We start from the raw sequence: 20005 nt of genomic DNA on the forward strand, positions 1-20005 counted from the left end.
TCAATGTCTTCTTTGTTTTGTAACCATGTTAAATTTATGTATTTATTTCTTGATTTCAATATAAAACTAAAATTAAAATATACGATTTTTTTCATACACGGTAGGTGAAAAATCGATTAAGGTAGGTGGTGCTTTATCACGGTAGGTGAAGAAACGTACTGGCTCATACAAAAAATTAAAAATAACATTTACTCAAATTCGAACTATATAATTTAGCTAATTGAATTGGGTATAAAATATCAATTCGAAAATCCTAAATAAAAATCTGTTATGGCTTTGGAGTTCAGAAGTTTTGAAGTTAAAAGTTTTCTTAAAGTCGCGGTAGGGGGTGCCATGACCCTAATTTAAAAAATTTTTTTTGTGTTAGATAATCAATATCATTAGGTGGCATGATATTCTTTTAGATATTACGATTGTGTTCTTTGTTTTCTGAAATTCTACTTTCATGTTAATATTAAGTTTATTTGTCTAGAAATAAAAGTGAAAAAAAGGTTTTTTAAGTAAACCAGAAAGCAGTAGGTGCAAAGTTTTAGTAAAGTTACTGATTTAAAACTGTAATTTTTTGTATAAAACTCATAAATAATGGTTAAATGGGCTGATGTGTGGCTGGAAAACTAAAATATGAATTAAGTCAAAATCATATTATGGGCTGCGAAAAAGAACTCAAAAAATACTGTTTGTTAACTATGTTCAAGTGAATTAAAATACAGCTCAGTTGGTTTCCAAGCTCTTTTTTTAGCATTCTTCTAAACCAAAACATAAATCAGTGTCTGATATTAGTTTTTAAACACAGCTCGCCATTTAAAACTAGATTAAAAAACAAACTCTGTTGGAGGAAAAAAATCGTAGTTAGAAAATTCTACTAAGGATAAAGTTCAGCTGCAGAAGGCATGTGGCTGTTAATTGTTGCTAAGAATGACCTTGCCTGAAGGCAATGTGATAATGCATCAGTAGTATTTCAAAGGATATTTTCAGATGGTAAGATTTGTCAGGATTTTACCATGAGTTTCCAAAAAGCTTCATATTTTCAATATGGTCTTGGACCATTATTAGAAAAATGACTTTGTGCCAGTTTAACCTCAAACTTACTTGATGTTTGCTTAAACTTTTACATTGATATTTGATGAAGCAACTACCACATACCGCTGAAAACAAATTGATATTTTGGTCGCTTTTGGTTAGAAGAGGAAAACCAAGTTGTCACAATATATTTAACCTTATTTCTCTTTGGGAGAGCAACAGCTGAAGATATAATAAAAATGCTGGCATCTTTATGCCGCATTAAAAAATAAAACTTATCATGGGATCGTTTTTTTGATATTTTAACAGATGGTCCTAACTTCAACAAAGCTTTTTGGAAATTGTTGAAGGAGGAGCTTTGTAACAATTATTTAAATGGTTTGTTACAATTTGTAAGTCGTACTTGGCACTAAGTGCACAATTCATTTCGAAAAGCAATTATGGTTTTAGGTGAGGATGTAGAGCAGATACTATTCGATCTACATGCTTGGTTTAAGGTAAGGATTTTATTGTTAATAATAATTTTATTTCCCTTTTTATACAATCATAACTTTTATGTCTTATTGTAACTAGGAACTCGAGGTTCAAAAATGATAGATTCCGGGACAGATAAAAACTTTTTTTTTTCTCTATGGAGTTCAAAAGTTCCTATCATTTTCGGAGCCATTTTTTTACACTCTTACTCTAGAGTCAAGGTAAAATTAGGGAATTATTGACTTTAAACCCTAGAGTATTTCTTGGGACTTTCCGTCCCTGGTTAAAATCTATAAATATTAGTATGACTATCTTATTAATTTAAGAATGCACCTGACAAAATTGAAGACTTCAAAATGTTAGCAAAGCCCATTTTTATTACAGATGAAAGTTTGTTTCTTCGCTTTATCAGTACTAGATGGCTTCTACTACACTTAAAAAAGTCCTCTAACAATGGGAAGATATAAAGAAATATTTTTTAGAATGCATTCCAAAAATACATTCCATATTCCACATTTCTTAGTCCTTTGAACTCAAGGTGTAATGTAACTTTACATTTCCAAGTGTAGTAATCATTATGAGCGTATTTTAGTCTTACGCATGGTCTTATCTATTGTATAAATCGATATTTCGTATGTATTCAGTTTCGAACCATTGATTTCTTTTAAGGTTTGAATTTTTTTAAGTGTTAAATTAATGGCGTTATCTGTTACAGTCCTATTCATCGCGCAACCGGATTTTTTTGAGGGGGCCTATTTTTGTACGGCTAGAGGGAATTATTTCTTCATGTTCAAATTAGTTTTAAAATGAGAAAATGTAATGTCGTATATCTTATATTCCAAACTATTGTTATATGCGATGACGTACACTTATGATTTAAAGGTGGAATTTGAGAACTAAATTAAAGCAAATAATGTATTTTTTAATTTCAGATTAAATCTATGTATCATGCCACAAAAATGTTGTATGTATGCTTGTCAAATTAATTCTCAAAGTGAAAAAAATATATTGACTTAAGCTGGTAAAGTATCAGTATATGGATTTTCAAGTAATAACGTTAAGCGTGAAAAGTGGATAAAAGATATTCTTAACTCTAACCTTCACCCAGTTCACTCTAAACTCTGTTTTAAATAAACATGTTTTAACATAAATCTACAGTGTCCTCAAAAAAAAAAATGGGACAGGATGACTTTTTTGTTAAAAGTCATAAAAATCAATGTTGTATCACTTTCAAAAATTTCTTTTCTTAATTGTAAAATTAGAACGATTGAATCGGTGAATCTTAGAAGGGCGGAAGTCACATGTTTTACAAAATTTACCTTTTTGCAAAGTTGTATATTCAAAGAATAACTCCATCATTTTGTGTTAAAAAGGTGTCTTTCAAAAGTTTTCTCTAGCCTCTAAAAGTTTAGGTTTTTTGTTGATTTCACCCCTTTATACGAAAAACAAGAAACTTTGCGTTGAAGAAAGCAGACCAAACGTAACCTCACTTTGTTGTTTTGATTGTACAACAGCGTGGTAAATAAAGTTGATTTATTACGTTTGATCATTTTAATAGTGACTTAAATTGATTAACTGCTTTTTTAAATTGGTGATATTGGTAGTGAGTCCGTTCATACAAGTTACAAAAAAAAAATAGGAAACCCAGATGACTATAAAAGGAACAAGATTAAGAAATCTAGGCTTACTGGTGTTGCATATGAAAACCACAGGGAACAAAAGTTGATGCAAAGTCAATCGGAGATTCACGCAGGTAAGAGATAATATACAATAATTTTTAATATCATGACAGGTTTATGCCATATTGTATTTCAAATTTAATTCGTCTAAAAGTTAGTCAGATTCAGGCTCTGTAATTAATAGTTGGCCTATAGACCTAGATTGTTGATTGCTTATTTAGGTCGTAAATATTTGCAGGCCGAAGACAATAGAATGACATTAAATTCTATTTTGTTTCCTAGACTAGGCTTAAATTCTATTTTGTTTCCTAGAATAGAAAACTATAACTTTTTTTATAAAGTAAAATTACATCATAATGTTTTTTTTTCAGTTGTTCAAGAAAGTGTTTTGAATCTATTGGCAAAGACAACCTCGATGATGCATTTATAAATCTCTACAGCCAGTTCCATACAAAAAATGAGCAGGATTCATTATTACACGGCTTGATTGACATTACAGATATTGTGAGGAAGAGGCCTGGTTCATGAGATAGCAAAGGAAATAGTCGTGATGCCAATGAAGATACTGTACAAAAAAGAAAAAGTAACGGTGGAAATAAAAAGGAATTTAAATACCATGTTTTGATCGGAGATGAATGAGTACAGGTATGTGTTGTGGCATTCTTATCAACATTTTCTGTGTCAGAAAATAGGGTTCGGAGAGTAGGGGGTTTAAAAATGTATGGAAAAGCAGTTAAAAATTTGAGAGGAGTATATAGGACTAACATTACCAGTCATGATATACCAGCTATGGTATACGCTCACATAGACTCCTTTCCAAAAAAGGAATTTTTTGAGTGAAGATTTGAATATGAAATAAATGTATGAACTATTCTTAAAAAAAAATGAAGGGGTATAGTTCGGTTACAAGTCCTATTATAACTACTGCAATGAACAATTTCATTTACGTTTCCGGCAACATCAAGTCGGCACATGTTGCATATGCGAAGAGTTAAAGCTAAAGATAAAGTCACCTCACCTCAATGAAGTTGCTAAGCAAGCAGCAGTAACTGACTCGGCAGTACATGACAGAGGAGCAAGGAAATTTTACCAAGCGATAAAAGAAGATGTACAAGACGCTAGGGAAGAAAAAAATTAAATGTTTTGCCCCTAGCCGGGGGGCAAAACATTTAATTTTTTTCTTCACTAGCGTGGGGGGGGAGGGGGAGAGGGGAGGGACAAAAGAAAAAACATCACTTTTCAAAGCTATTTATGGCCCTTACTGACTATAAGTGGATTAAAAAGGTCAATCAATTTTTCCCAATCAGAGGGCACAACTTTTTGCCCTGTGACCGTGAGTTTTCAATTATAAAACGAGAATTAATAAGGCATGACAGAGCGCACAATAGGGTCCGTCAAAAAAAAACGAAAGTCATCTTTGAACATACCATGGTTTCTTTTATTATGAATTTAAGTATTAGTAAGACCCCTGGAAAATTTCACACTCATAGGTGCACTGCTAAGCCCTGCACTTTAGGTTTGAAAGTCACATTTTTATATAAGATATGGTGGCGTTGTGATCAGGGGTTCGAAAAAAAGGTCCGAAACCTGTTGCAAAAATAGCATGGTATTTTAAATGATATATTTAGGTGTTAGTAAGACCATGGCCTACTGTAATTATACGGCCTGATTTGTTGCATTTTCCGGAAAAAATTAAGAGGCCAGTTTTTTTACGGCAAATGTTTATTTTATTAAAATGGTCGAGGAAAACTTAAGATTATCATCATGTAATTACAATATGCTATACAATATTTTTCGCTAACTGATTCCCTGTTTCAGTATATTCCGATAACATATGAAATACTGAAATAGGCTTTCAAATAGCTATGTATCAAAATGCTACTAAATTAAACTTACATATTGCAAAGACTACTTACAACTCTTATGAGGAAATAAAAACAAAGGTTTGTAATTTTATATATATTAAGGATTTGAGAAAAAATCTTATTAGCACTAGCTATCAGTTCTTTGTCTTTTTTTAAACTCTTTTACTTGATCTTTTCTTACAGAATCTGTAGTTTCTTTTTGTAAATTATTATAAAAAATATTAATGACAATTCGAGATCCATATTTAATTCCCCATTCTTGGTGTTTCTCGCATGTAAAATCAACACTGCTATAATAAATCTTAAAAATTTGTTCTGCAAAACTTTTAATTGATAAAGAATAACTGCAATGTTTGATTAGAATAGGAGAAATAATATCTAGAATACTAAAAAGATGACAAATAAAATCAGACAAGGATTGACTTGGACATATAAGTCCACCTCTGGATAATATTTTCAGATATTCGTTATTAAGAACATCTTGGTCTGTAGAAACCATTTTTTGACCACAAGATAGACATTTAAATCTTTTTTTCAATTTTTTAGCAATGTAGCCTGCTATAGTAACAGCAACTTCCATGCTATCTTCAGAAAGCTGACACTCTAATATCTCTGAAGACAACAATGCAATATCTTGCATAATCTTTTCTAAAGTAGAGTATTCAAATGTTTGATAAATATTTTCATCCCAGAAATTAATATCTTCCTTTAGAAGACTTCTTACTGCCAAAATTTTTTCACTGTTGCAAACTTCTAAAAGACTTACAAGAAATCGACCACCGCTCATTTGTCTATACTTACTAAAGCGTGGCTCCAAAGGATCACTTTGTAACCTGGAAGTAAGAACAAATGTGTAGCTTTCTTCAAGCAAATCATCAATAAGAGATGCAGTTGCACGTAATGTTGTGATAAGAGCATGAGAAGTTTGTTTGGTTAAAGTAAAATATTCACATGTTGACCAAATTTCAATCCAATTTGCAATTTCTCTATAAAATGTGGGTTTTTTATCTCCTTTTACAGCAGCATTGCCGAGCTGATTGGATGTATTAAACACCTGCTTTGAATTAAGTGTGATAAATAACTTATGAAACAATGACAAAAATTGTGCTGCATCATTTCTTTCAGGAAAATAACTTAGTATTGCAGCTGTAGTTGTTTCATCAAGAATTGCTAATGCAAGGTTAACATCTTGTTTATTGTTTCCAGGATGAGTGACCTGATAATTGATTTTCCTCGCTTTTTTCAAGTTTCCATTTAATAATTGGTCTTTTTCATAAACTTTATGAAATAAATCCCAAGTAATAAAACCAGCTGGAACTTCAACTTTGTCTCGGAAGAAATCAAACGAAAAAGAAGGAAAAACAAATTTTTTTCTATTCAACAAGTTATTCCTAACATTTTTTATTAAATGGATTATATCATATAATAGATATGTTTTTAAAACTCCATTATAAGCTGGATGATAAATAAATAGTTTTCCATCTCCAGTATAAGATTTCTGTAACTCTGAAAATGCATTAACGTTGGTAGAATGATTATCTGTAACAATAGCTCTTACTTTAAAACCTGATTGGTGCAATGAGGTAATGCACTCATCAATTTTTTTTTTCAACCATGGTCCTGTTGTGCAAACTTCAGGTGATGATCTCACAACATAAGGAATAGCTTTTTGAAGCCCTACAATCATAAAAACAACAACACCTTTATAAAGATTACTTTCTGAATCTTCACCAATATATTTCCCACTTTGATATTGGGCTGCTTTCTGCAGATACATTTCATCCACAAGAAGCACACAATCACTTGATACACAATCTTTTTGTAACTAAACTGTTATAGCTTTATACGCATTTATATCACCACTTTGGATTTTTCTAAGTAAACTAAAAGATGGTAAAGGTAGTTGTTCTAACAATAACTTATAAGACTGTGCTGAAGTGTGACGTAAAATTAGTGCATAGCGTATAATGGATGCAGAATATGGAGGTCTGCCTTGAATAGTATCTAATTTCATTTAACTCTGTCAAAATTGAATTCATATCATTGGCTTTATTTCTAATATAGACAGGAAAATTTTCTAACATACTACAGTTTGTTAATTTGCAATTATGACCACTACGAAACCATTCAGGTAAAGAAATATGATAGCCTTTATATGACAATGAAACATAAAGATCTTTATTTACAGTTATTGACTCAAAAACAATTGGTATGCCTGATTTTTCATCAAAACATAGTTTATAATAAACAACACTATCATGCATTTTTTTAAATGTAAAGCCTGGTGGAGAATGTTGTTCTGTCAAAGAATCAAGATTAATTACTTTATCAACACTTTGAAAATCTTCAAACTCATCTTTTCCTAAATATCTCAAAGTTGGTTTTTTTCGGGGCAACTTTGGAACCCTTAGAGTTGATGATCCACTTATTTCATCAGTTTGAATAGTTGGAACTGGAAGAAGATTCCATTTTAAGGTGCATCTTTTTCCATAATTAATAAATTTGTCATCAAAATGATTAACACAAATAGCTGAATATTTTGATGGAACCCAATCTTTTCTATTAACAAAGTATATCCATCGTTTTCGCAAATCAGATTCTTCAGGAAAATGAAATGTTGACTTTTTCGGACCATTAGAGTAACCAGTTTTGCAGTTTGTAACAACACATTTATTAACCATTTTATTACTAAAACGAATCAAAAAAGTGTAACAGTTATTTTTAAATATAAAGTTCACTTACATTTATTATTGGAATTATCTCCACTTAAACAACATCGCATAAAAAAGCAGTTCGACTATATACAGTAATAATAATAGACTGTCTGTGTGTCTATTTCATTATTCCACTCTCTAATGGAATAGAATGAAACAGGCAATCAGTCAGAATACATTCACATATTAATCAGTTCAGAATATATTACATATTAAATAACTATAAAAGCATAAACCGATGCATGCAAACAAATATTTATATAGTAATTGTTAAAATATTATAATTCAATATTTTATTCAACACCTTTGTATAATATTCACTGGTAAATATATTGTTATTGTTGTTGTTGTTAATAAAACCTTTCATACATAGTTGAAAATTTAAAATAAGCCGTAAGAAAACTGGCCTCTTAATTTTTTCCGGAAAATGCAACAAATCAGGCCGTGTAATTACAGTAGGCCATGGTAAGACCTATGAAAAATCTCAGACTCTTAGGTACACTACTGGGCCCTCCACTTCGGACTTATAGAAACCCCATCTACTAAAAAAAACTTTCCTCAAATTGGTTTTTTATATCCAAAAAAAATTTTCGCAACTTTATGGATTGGTTGCATAGGTGTAACCTATGCAACCAATCAAAAACGTTGCGAAAACGTTATGGATTGGTTGCATAGGTTACATCTAAAAACGTTTTTCAACAACGAATTTGTTGCGATGAAACCTCAATTTTATTTAAGGTCGTATTCGGAAACATTTTTTACTTTTATATTATGAATACGATATGTATGTATGCATGTATTTGTATGTATGTATGTATATGTATGTATGTATGTATGTGTGTGTGTGTCTGTCTGTCTGTCTGTCTGTCTGTCTGTCTGTCTGTCTGTCTGTCTGTCTGTCTGTATGTATGTATTTATGTATGTATGTACACACACACACATACATTTGTAAATATAGAAAGTTTTCGAGCTTCTTAGCCTCTTAAATTGTCTTGCTTTAAAAGACGAACGCATAAACTAGGGTGCATTTAGCTACATTAACCAATTAAAATTTAAACTCGCACATAAGAAAGATTTATTTTAGAAAATTATTGCTATGAAAAGTTATCTTCACAAAATGATTTGGTTTGCTATATCGATTTGTTAGAGTTAGATGATGATGTTGTTTGGACAGTTTAACATTTAGGCTCACCTGGTCTATACGGAGCATGTTTTAGACACCTCTCCATTGCATTTCTTATTTGATTTTCGTTAGTCTCTTTAAAAGTGTTTTGAACAGCGGCTGAAAACATATATAAAGTACTTATACTTATCAAAAGATAAACTATTATTTTAAAAAAAAGAGTAAACTCTGTAACAGAAACATAAAACAAACAACTTTTTAAAATTGTGCACATAGCAAATAGTCTCATTTAAAAACAGTGTAAAATAAAAAATACACATATTAGTTAATTTGGAAATTTAAGTAATAACAAACTTCTTTATATGCAAACAAAACATTATTATACCTATAAAAACTAAACACTAGATAATTGGTCTCGAGTCTCGATTTCTCGTCTGGTATCGGTGTGATACCTTACAGTATCGGTATCGAAATCACGCAATACTGGTATCGAAAGTATCGTTAATGTTGGTACCGTTCGGTATCGTTTGGTCTCGATGCGATACTTTACAGTATCGACTTCGGAATCACGCGATACTGGTATCAAAAGTATCGGTTATGTTGGTATCGTTTGGTATCGCTGCGATACCATACAGTATCGGTATCGAGATCATGCGATACCGGTATCGAAAGTATCGTTTATGTTGGTATCGTTTGGTCTCGGTGCGATACCTTACGGTATCGATATCGATACTAGTATCAAAAGTTATCGGTTATGTTGGTACTGTTTGGTACGGATATTATCATTTGGTATTGCAACTCGGGTCATCATGAGAACTTTCATGTTGTTTTTATAAACAATTTGTAATTTGAAATAGCAAATTCGTATAGTTAATCAGATATATATGGCTCATTTATTATAAAAAAAAAAAAGTTCTCCAAGCTGATGGTATGACATCATGTTTATCATTTAATTACGCATCTGGTATCTTTGTTTTAATTTAAATAATTGTGTGGTACCACTTCTGTATTTCAATTTCTCATCTGTTATCCTTATTACAATTTTTTCTACTGTGATTAAAAGGAAAGAAAAAATTTTTTCAACATTTATTTCTGGATTATATTTTTACAAATTATTAAATTATGTTAAACGATGTGTAAGGGCGGACAAGAAGGTAAGGGAGAGGAGGTGGTATTCGGGGTAACTACCCCCTTCCCCTACCTAAGAAACGTCAAACTTCAAAATATTATTGACAAAATTAAAAAATAAGAAAAAATTAAAAAAATTTATAACCATTCAAAAAAATATAGCTAAGCACTACTTACTAAGTATTTTTTATACTTTATCTCAAAAGGTAATTGCCGGCACATTATACTTTATCTCAAAAGGTAATTGTCGGGAAATAATTCTAAAATTAATTACCGGCCGTATTATTGTTACATATAATAACTTAACTAAAGAAGAAGGTTCTGTTACATGCAGTGATCACAAACTCAACACTGCACTGCAAAGAACAGTTGAGGGTCTCCCGGAACTGAAAGATGTTTTTCTTAAAGCCAGTTCACTTACTACCAGGCTTCATAAACCGACAGCCTTCAATGCTTCGTTGAAAGATGCTGGTTCTAGGTTAGATGTGAGTTATCTCAAAATACCCTCCACAGTAACCACGAGATGGAACAGCCATTACGATATGCTGCATGTCATGCTTCGACTGAAGGTTCCACTCAAATACTTTCGCGATACAGAAGGTGATGATTGGAAGAAAACCGTATCTACAGATGAGCAGTTCCTACTCTTTGAAGCTATTGTTCCAGTGCTTAAATCTGTTAAAGAATATCAGTTTTTTTTATCTTCTGACACAGGAGATCCGAATTAAAATGTCACTGTGGAAAGTAACAGCACTCATCAACTTCATCGAGAAAAAAATAATTATGTTACTCAAGGAAACAACAAATTAGCAGAAAAGGTCTTGGAGGACTTATTATTAGAACTAAATAAGAGATTCCCAGACAAAGGTCGTAAATTACCCGCATTTGCACTAGGACATTACCTTCATCCATTTTTTCATGGACATCTTCTTGATGTTGACGATGGAAATATTCAAAAACTGGTTGAAAACCATCCCATAACCAAAGAATACTTTGAGAATTCTTCATTGTCTGTCTCAAGCTCCAGTAATAACAACGGCAGTAACGATTCCGTTGCTGATAATGCACAAGGTTGGGAGGAAAATGAGTACAATATTATTTTAGCAAAGTATAAGGAAGATACTAATTCAAACCATTTACACGAAAACCATCCTATTAAACTTGAAATGGAAAAATACCAAAAAACAATAAGATCCAAAAATGCAGGAAAAACTGACACCTTAGCATGGTGGAACCAGCATGCAGCGTAACATCCTATCCTTTCGGGTGATGCAAGATCTTGGTCGGCAACTCCACCAACCTCTGCATCATCTGAAAGAGCATTTTCTGCTTCTGGCCTTGTCATCACTGATCGTAGATACAATCTCGATAGTGACAAGGCAGATAAGCTTGTATTTATAATGCAGAACTATTCCGCTCTTGAAAATTACATTAAAAAATGGCCCATCGAACAAGAAAATGATAGTGATATAGGACATGAATCAGACTTATATTTGTCAATATTAATAGAAGAAAACCCTAAAATACCAACGAAAGTACGGCAAAGGAAAAAACAACGAATGGACGATAGCCAAAGTATTGTAGATTATTAAAAAACTATAAATAAATCACTAAAAAGCAATTGTACTTGTATTTTGTCAATAAAAAATTCAATAAGTCATGTTTTAATTTTTTGTTTTTTTGTTTTATTGAGAGTCTCGATTCGAGACCATGCGATACTATACGATTCTTTTTATTATCGGTATCGTTTGGTATCGAAGCGATACTGATAGTATCGACATTGGAACATAAGCGATCCCACACGATGCGAGACCTTCCTTCTCGGTATCGACTTACACGATACCGATTATCTGGTGTCTAATAAGAACAGGAAAGACTGCCATTTCTTGGAAAGTGATTTTATTCTTTGTTTTTCCTTTGACACACAGCTAGCTCATTACCCAATTACTCAATAATCTAGAAATTATAATTTATCAAACTTTAAAGAATTATGATATGATAGTTAATGTAATAACATTTTGTACAATAATAAACACAATAACATAGTAATAACTTCCTGAATTTAATATCCATACCGCTTCATCATTGCAAATACCATTGCATCTGCATCATTACCACGAACACGTGAAAGCTGCTATAACTATTATATGCAAATACATTTGCATACAAATAAACACTTTAATAAAAGTAATTTTTATAATTAGTAATGCATTAAGGGGTTGTCCATAAATTACGTACGCCAAAAATTTTGAAATATTGACCACCCTCCCCCCTGTTGCCACGCGTACTTTTTAGTCTCCTCTCCCCTTTGAAAAGTACGTACGCTTTTGAAGTACCCCCCTCCCTTCTCTTTTCTCTTCATGAGTTGAAAAGTTAATTTTTATAAAAAAAAAATATTATTTAAGAAATTTAAATATTAGGGATCGTCCATAACGTACGCTGGGCATGAGTAAAAATAGTAAGTCATCAAAAAGGGTGATATTCTTTATATTTCAAAACGTTCCATTTGATTAAAATAATTGCTCAATACTTTTTAATATGAAATATAAAAAGAATTTTGGAATTTCTTGATATTTCAATTTTTAATAAATTAGCGCGATAACAGTCTTGCGAAGGGTAACAAGTTTAAAAGTTAAAGTTTTAAAGAACTGTTAAACTTTAAATATAAATTTTTAAAATTGTTATGTAAATCTTATTTTTTTACAATTTTTTAAAATTCATTTTGTAAAAAATGTTTTTTAATAAAAATAAGATACTGTAAGTTATTTCAAAACTAAACAAACAACCCCCGTTTGCATTTATTGTAAATTTTAGTTGTGCTTTAAAATAGTAAGTTAAAAGTTATTTTGAAGGCGGAATTATTAAAATGGATAATAGTGAAAAGTACAAAATTATTTACCAACAAGTACCAAAAGCTATGCCACAAAAAAGTAAACAGGAGCAACAGAAAGAAGCTGATAAGTTTTGGTATAAAGTTAATCATAAAGAATTGACGTATGAATCAGTTTTAAAAGAACTCACACGAAAAACGATGGGAAGTAAAGGTCAGTTGATGTCTTTTTGGTCTAATGTTAAAACATCAAATAATCAATCTATTGCAGTGAAACTTCCTCTCATAAACGAAGTATCAGATGAGGGACCAGAAGCTTTGTTAACATCCGATGAAGCAGTCAAAATAGATTTTGTAATCGATAAAACACAAGCTAGTTCTTCTAAATTTGATATTCAAAAAAGTCAAAAATCACAAACGAAAGTACCAATTGATCAGCCGACAAAATCTCATACTCCACAGAAAATTCAAACTGAAATTTTGCAGTTAAAAGAGCAGCTTTTAATATTGGTAAATGTGCGCCGTGCAGGATTGATAACTGACGAACTTAAAATAAAATCGATTTTTGTAGAAAAGCAAATAAAAATAGAACCTCGTCTTAAAAAAATGAAACGCGGGGCAATCCGTCAAAGACAACGCAGAGCAAGTTTGAAACGAACACTTAATGATTTTGTTAATGACATGCCCTACTTAAAATCAAAACTTTCTAAATTCAAAAAAAAAAAAATTTTTAGACCAACTGTAATTGAAGATCAGCCAGATCTTCTTAATGCCATCGTTAATATTGCATCAATAGGAGCCGCTGCTAGCGATCGACGAAGATCGTTGGAGTTACGTTCAAGTAAGACACTTGATGACTTAAATAAAAGCCTACTAACACTGGGTTATTGTTTATCGCGATCTGCAACATATTTAAGGCTGATGCCTAAGCGATCAAACGTACTTGAGGGAATACGTCACATTAAGACAATTCCTCTGAAATCTGGAAAAATAATCGACGTTGATTTAGGAAAAAAAAATTTGCTAAAGCTGCAGAAACTCTAGCTGAGGTATGGTCGGATATAATAATTGATAACTATTCTGTTTATGCTGAATATGTTGAACCTTCCCAACTGTCACCAATACCTGAGCAAGATTCAAAATGAATTGAAAATCACGTAAGACAAACTCAATATTTTTTAATGATTGTTAGGTGTGATGTTCCGAATTGCTGTAAACTTTAGCAAAGTTCCTGGAAAAAAATATTTTCCTCGACGTTTTTTACCAGGTCCAGTTATAATGTCTTATGGTGCTGAAGGAATTTTTATTCCTGTGCCAAAGGTAGCACGAAATATTCCTAAACCTTATTTTTCTTCTTTAGCGCAGCGCTTGGGATACATAGGTTCAAAAATTTTGATGGAAGCTTCCTTTGACTTGTACTGCTCATCAATTTCACAACAAAAATTTGATCAAAGAACTTGCAAAACCTGCAAAATTTATCACGCTTCTAAAGCAAGTATTAAGCGTCACAATGCGTGTTTGGAAACATAATCAACACTACCTCTGAGAAAAATAAAAATGACGATGAATACAATGATACTCGTTTAACAGTAAATGAAAGTAATTCTGATCAAATTCATGCCATCGAAAACATATTTGATTGGATGAAATCACTCTTTGATTTAGATAGATCCCCAACAATTTAAATTAGTTGATTAATGAATACTATATTAACAATTTTGTTAATAAAATATTAAAATGATGTTTTGAAACCTATAAAGACAACAGTTTTTTTAAATTTGTGATTACTTAAAAAAAAATTATTACCCTGCCTTTAAACACAACCTATACTTTAAAGGTACCAAACAAACATTCACACCAGTTTGTTGATTTTAAAAGTTTCCTGTTTCCCAGCTTAAAGATCAACTACGTAAATCTTTCAACAAGTCTTTATTGTTTTACTTTGTGAAAATGATCTTTTAAGTGATGACAAAGTAATATACTTTACTGCCACCTTGGTGTTCAGAGTTAAAAATTTTCTAACACTAAATTGATTGCTTGCATTTTTTTAGCTGAAATACTTTTCAAAATTTATAACTTCCAATTTTCTCAAGCTTCTTAGTTTATTATATTTATAAAAAAAATTACCCGAGATAAGATGATGCAATTTTGTTACATGACATTTTTTATATTTAAGAAATAATAACTATGTTTTCATACACAAAGAATTTTTGTATTTATATAAGATTGAGCACAAATGTGTTTTCCTCGCGGTAATTAATTTCCTACTTTAATTGCGATAAAGCAACATAGGCGAAGGGTATCTAAAAATATCAAAATTTTGAAAAAATATTTCTAGGCTTGCGATGGTCAAAACAATCGCAAGCAAATCCTTTTGAATATTGCATGAAAATACAATAATTGTGCATTATCATTAAAACTTTGCCTATTCCTTAATTACTAATAAACGTAACCAAGCATGTGAGGTGTTACATTTATAAAACGCTTCAAACAATAACTATAAGGTGCCAAATAAACGTTCCTGCCCGTTTATTTTAAACTAAAAACCCACAACATTTTAACCAACCCCATAAAAACTTAATACGTTTGTATTGTTAAATGTAAGTTTCTCTTACTGATTTTTAAGTTCCTTTAGTAAAAAGAACTCTAAAGTTTCCAAAAAAAAATTGTAATTAGATCTTCTTTAAGGGAAAGTATACTTCCCTCCCTCCCCAACTGTCATTTCATAGTGACGGTCATGGTTTTATTATTTAGAAAAAGTTATACATTTGTTATTACATTCAAAAATATCTAGTAATTTATTCAAAAATATCTAGTAATTTATTCCAAAATATCTAGTAATTTATTCAAAAACATCTAGTTATAGATAAGTATTTGTTGGTGGTGATAAGGTATAAATATAAGAATTAACTAAGAAAAATTAATTTTAAATTAGTGCGTACGTAATTTTATATTCAACCCCTCCCCCTCCCCCCATACACTTTCGTATGCTTTTTGAAGATCCCCCCTCCCCCCTAGCGTACGTACTTTATGGACGGCCCCTAAAAGTACCATTGAAACATCATATACTCAACTTAAGCTGCAATCAATAACTAATAAAATGATTATATGTTCAATATTATTACTAACCACTTTAAATCGAACAGCCTTTTCACTTCAGGTCTTATCAAAGGCATAAAATTCCTCTAATTGTGTTGATTGCACCAAAGTTACTTCCTTAGGATTATGGGATCTTTTTAGAAGTTCTTTTATTTCCATCAGCAGGTGTAAAACCCGCTTTTGAAATTCTACAGTATCGGACAAAACATGGTGGACAAACTCAAATTTAGAACAAAAGTTGATCAAAAACTAAAAAAAACTAGTAAAACAATTGAACATATTATTTTTTATGTAGTTTATTATGTTGTTAACAAAACTTAAAAGTTTTGAATCATACTAAAAATCACTAAAAAAGTTTTAAAACACATTTTCCCTAACAAACTACATTTTTCTTTGGACAAAACAAGGTGGACATTCAAAAAATCGACTGAAAATTCAAAAAAATTCAAAAATTAACTTATTATTTTTCAAAAAACTTCAAAAGTTAACTTAATATTTGGTAGGACCTCCTTTACTTTTAATTACTTCTTTCATTCTTCGGGGCATAGACGCAATTATTGAGTCAACAATTCTCATATCAATCTCTCGCCAGGCCTTCTCGATTTGTTCAAATAATTCCTCACTGGTCTTCACATTTGCACGCTCAATCTTATTGTCAATTATTTCCCACAAATTTTCTATGGGATTCAAGTCAGGGCTTTGTGCAGGCCACACCATTATGGTGATATTCTTGTCCTTGAACCATTGTTTTATAATTTTTGACGTATATTTGGGATCATTATCCTGTTGAAAAATCCATTTTAGGGGCATCTCCCATTCAGCATGTGGTAACATAATATCTTTCATTGTATCTTTGTAAACAAAGCGGTCCGTAATTCCATTAATTTTGTGAATAGGACCAGTTCCTAGTGCTGAGAAACAACCCCAAACTATAGTAGACGTTCCGTGCTTAACACTCTTCTTGGTATATTTAGTATTGAATCTGGTGTTCTTTGGTCTCCAGACTCGCTTCTTGCCGTCGCTTCCAAAAACGTTATATTTTGATTCATCACTAAAAAGTATGTTTTTCCACTGGTCTACAGTCCAATTTTGGTGTGCTCTGGCAAACGCAACTCTTAGCTTTCTATTTTTAAAGGAAGTTAGCGGTTTCTTGGCAGGCATTCGAGAAAACAATTTTGCTTCGTTAGCTCTTCGTCGCACAGTGCAATTAGAGATTTGTAGTTCAAGTTTTTCGGTTAATTTTGTGGATGACAAAAATGGATCTTTTTTAAGCTGTTTAACAATTATTCGATCTAGTCTTTGTGTTGTTTTTCTTGGACGTCCGCCCCGATGGTTTGTTTTATAGCAGTCACAAGATCCAAATGATTTGACAGTTTTGCTTACAGTCGATTTAGCTATATTATATTTTCTACAAATTTCAGCTTGACGTTTTCCGCTTTTAAAATCTTTAATAATATTTTCACGTAAAACACTTCCTAATTTGTCGTAAGCCATTTTAAGTTGCAATTTACCCCATATATCACGAGTTAAATCTATTTTTAGTTTAATTGAAAAAATAATTGGCCAGACGTTCCAAAATCTATTTTATTATTTTAGAGTAATGTTAGGATAAAAGTGAAAACAAAAGAATGCGGTAAATTGAATAAAGACAATGAAATCTTATAAAAAAAGCTTCGTTTTGATTTGTCCACCTTGTTTTGTCCAAGGAAAAATGTAGTTTGTTGAAAAAAATGTGTTATAAATTTTTTTTGTGATTCTTAGTATGATTCAAACGTTTTAAATTTTGTTAAGAACATAATAAACTACATAAAAAGTAATATGTACAATTGTTTTACTAGTTTTTTTTAGTTTTTGATCAACTTTTGTTCTAAATTTGAGTTTGTCCACCATGTTTTGTCCGATACTGTACGTATTATTACAGCATTCAATTAAGTAATCAACAATTTTCAGCATACCACTAGGTCTAATGCATTATAATATAATTCCTTTCCTACAGAAATTAATGCTTAATGTTTAATGTTTAATGTCGTCGTTTCGTCATTAGTTACTAGGCTTTGAAAAAGCGCGTTCTTAAAATGCACGCGGCCATTGGAGAAAGATCCATGAAGCGAGTTGAAACTTTCTTCCTTTTGGAATTTAATTATTAGTTTAGATATATTACATAAAGAATCATCATAATATAATTCCTACAGAAATTAATGTTTAATATTTAATGTTTAATGTCGTCGTTTCGTCATTAGTAACTAGGCTTTGAAAGAGCGCGTTCTTAAAATCCATGCGGCCATTGGAGAAAGATCCATGAAGCGAGTTAAAACTTTCTTCCTTTTGGAATTTAATTATTAGTTTAGATATATTACATAAGGAATCATATGAAGATAAATAATAATCGTTAAGATCATCTTATAATTGAAGTAAGTATATAAAATAGTTATATATACATTTTTATTAGATAAAGTAGAAAGGATTTAAATTTTTATTAGATAAATTAGAAAGGATTTATCAGATAAAGTAGAAAGGATTTTAATTTTTTAAATCGTTTATATTTTGTTTGTTTTAGTTTTTCATTTTGCAGTTCTTATTTTTTAGAAGGAAAATAGGGGTATGTATGTTATTTAAAGTTATACTAATGCTATTTCCATAAAATGGTTATTACTACATTGAAATTTCTGTGATGCTATTAACTATTTTTGTTCTTTTTTAGAAAATTTAGAAAAGTAAATTAAACTTTTATGCCAACACTGACATGGCATGTCACATGTTATTGTATGAAAAGGTTAAATTTTGTAATGAGGATTACAGTTCTTATGAAGAAAAAAAGAAGGTAAAGAGTATTGTTTGCATATATGCTTTTTTGATATGTATGTGTATGTGGTAATAAGTGCTTTATAGTTGTTTTATCAATGTGTTTTTATAATAATGTAAAGTGTTTTTATTGTTTGTGTATGTATTATATGTGTTATATAATTGTTTTATAAGTGTGTTTAAATATGTATATAAAGAATATATTTAACCTTATATACATATTTAAACACATTTATTGTGTTTATAGTTGGTACATATGTTTATATTATGTTGTTTCTATGTTTTCAAAGTGCTGTGAGTTGGTAAACATCTACCTGAAAATCAATTATTGTATTTTAGAGAAGGAGCAGAACAAATGGCTTTATATTGTGCAGCTCAACGTGATACGCACCTAACGGCATGGTTTAAGTTAAATACTGAAAACAAAAGAGCACATTGCTATTCTTATGTAGACATTCCTTATCACTTTATATTTGATGATAAACATGGTAAATGAAAGGTTAGACAAAGGGGTGGTAATAAAGTGATAGTAAGAATGTATAAAGTTAATCCAACTGGAGAATTGTTTTTTCTTAAACTCTTACTTTTGCAAGCAAAAGGAGCAACATCTTGGGAGGATGAGCGTACTGTGAATGGTATTGTCCTTGAAACGTTTCGTGAAGCATGTGTTTTGAAAGAATTGTTGTAAGATGACACTGAATGGCAGAATACTCATTCTGAGGCGATTTTAACAAGTGCGCCAAAGCAAATTAGACAGTTGTTTTCAATTATTTTGACCTTTTGTGAATCTGACAATCCTTTACATCTCTGGAATACATGCAAAGCTTTTATGATGGAAGATTTCATTCACCGCTCAATCCCACTTCTAATAGCTGAACAAGCTACTCTTCATCAAATTGAAAAGATAATTAATCAAAGTGGTAAAATGCAGACTGATTACAATCTGCCTGTTATTGATAAGTTTATTGGCTTAAATCTAGAAAAATTTGATGAAAATGTTCAACAACTGAAATAGTAGAAATGTGTATAAACACAACCAGCTGAAATAGTAGAATTGTGTATAAAATGTTCTTTGAATTGGCAATGGGTGCAGAAGTTTGCATTAACTGAAAATATGAGAGTACAAGATGGGGAAGGTGAATTTTCCCAATGGCTACTAAAACTTGGGAATGGAACAATACCTGTCAAAGAGGAGGATCCTTTTAAAGGATGCATTAAAATACCAAATCAGTGCATTATTAGAGAAAATGAATCGATTGTTGAAAAGATTT

General features: G+C 31.0%; 4 pseudogenes; 3 read left to right on the forward strand and 1 right to left on the reverse strand.

The window, feature by feature from the left end:
• Positions 1-20005, reverse strand: part of LOC149894987 (uncharacterized) — a 65863-nt pseudogene that overhangs the window by 22536 nt on the left and 23322 nt on the right.
• LOC149894989 (uncharacterized) lies at positions 583-2017 on the forward strand (annotated as a pseudogene).
• LOC149894990 (uncharacterized) lies at positions 3082-4346 on the forward strand (annotated as a pseudogene).
• Positions 10546-11595, forward strand: LOC149894991 (uncharacterized; annotated as a pseudogene).

The sequence above is a fragment of the Hydra viridissima genome, unplaced genomic scaffold (genome assembly GCF_058129835.1).
Source record: "Hydra viridissima isolate aposymbiotic clone 2 unplaced genomic scaffold, HvirCarnegie_v1 scaffold_1, whole genome shotgun sequence".
NCBI lineage: Eukaryota > Metazoa > Cnidaria > Hydrozoa > Anthoathecata > Hydridae > Hydra > Hydra viridissima.